The sequence below is a fragment of the Ovis aries genome, chromosome X, assembly GCF_016772045.2.
Source record: "Ovis aries strain OAR_USU_Benz2616 breed Rambouillet chromosome X, ARS-UI_Ramb_v3.0, whole genome shotgun sequence".
NCBI lineage: Eukaryota > Metazoa > Chordata > Mammalia > Artiodactyla > Bovidae > Ovis > Ovis aries.
The window spans coordinates 115110235-115111549 of record NC_056080.1 but is presented as its reverse complement, the minus strand read 5'-3'; positions in this window follow the sequence as shown (position 1 = coordinate 115111549).

Below are 1315 nucleotides of genomic sequence, written 5' to 3'. Positions count from 1 at the left end.
ATGGGAAGAAGCAACAAGGGAAAATGTCTCCTGGATTATTGTAGACAGAATCCAGAGGATTTTTAATTATTGATGGGATCTGGTCCAAATCTTAAGACCTGGAGTGACATAGCAAGAATTTTTGGCTTAACTGGGATGAGCCTCCCAGGACCATGGGACAAAAGTTGGTCATGAAATATTTCCCAGACAATGGTCATTCATGACCAAGAGGGTAAGACCTGATTGCAGCCCTTCAATGTGAGCCAGTGAGCCCCAAGGAAGGGAAGTACCTGCCATTATGAAGTGAAAATATGTCCTGTCATATGAATAAACAAGAAATGTCACAGTCTTCAGCAATTTCTGGCCTCCAAATATGAATGAGGGCTCCCAAAACTGCTATCCAGAGGATGCTGCCATCCACCATGGTGATTGCTGAGGAGCTGGGGGAATGCAGGAAGCAAGGTGAACAAGGAAATAGATTGGCCCCAGATAGCTGAGGTGCATATGAAAGGAGTGAATTCAGTGAGTGAGAACCTTCCATCTTCCCATACATGGAATGCTAAATTCCTTAACTTGATACCTGATCTTTAATTTTCAGAAGGCCTGCTCCCTTTGTTGCAAACTTGTATATACCTTGACTCCCCCACTTGCCTCCTTGGGGCAGGTTTCTCAGAGCTAATGAGATGTTGTCTCCTGGGCTTAGAGTCCTAAACATTCTCACCAAATAAAATAACTCTCTACTTTCAGGTTGTGATCATATTTTTTAATCAACACCACCTAACAGTCATCAAACTGCAGCCACTCCAGCCACTCCCTATGGTGAACCCTGAGGAAACTGAGAATGCAGGATTACAGGCCCCAGATGGCTGAGGTACATATGAAGGAAATAATATCAATGAGCCCTGATTCTTGCATCATTCCATACATAGAAGAGCGCTAAATTTCTTCACTTGAGATGCTGTCTCGTGAATTTGAAGTTCAGCATATCTAAGTCTACAGGTGTAAAACAGACGCTTTCCAAAAGAGGAACAAAAAGAAGACAAATCACAACATTTGAAACACTGGTAAAGATGGCGGACACTCCCAGAAAGATCCACCTGACTAAGCAGAACAGTCATCACCCCCTTTTTCCATAAGATTGAGGAATTGTTACAGAGAAGAAGCCAGTTTTGACTCCATGTTGGAAACTATTTCTTTAACTTGCTTTTCATTGTTTTTGTTAATATAATCATACATAATGCCTTGCTTAAAAGGACCCTCTCCCTCTGGTGGTTTAGGCATTATGTCATGTCCTACTCATGCAACTCCATGGACTGTAGCCCTCCAGGCTCCTCTG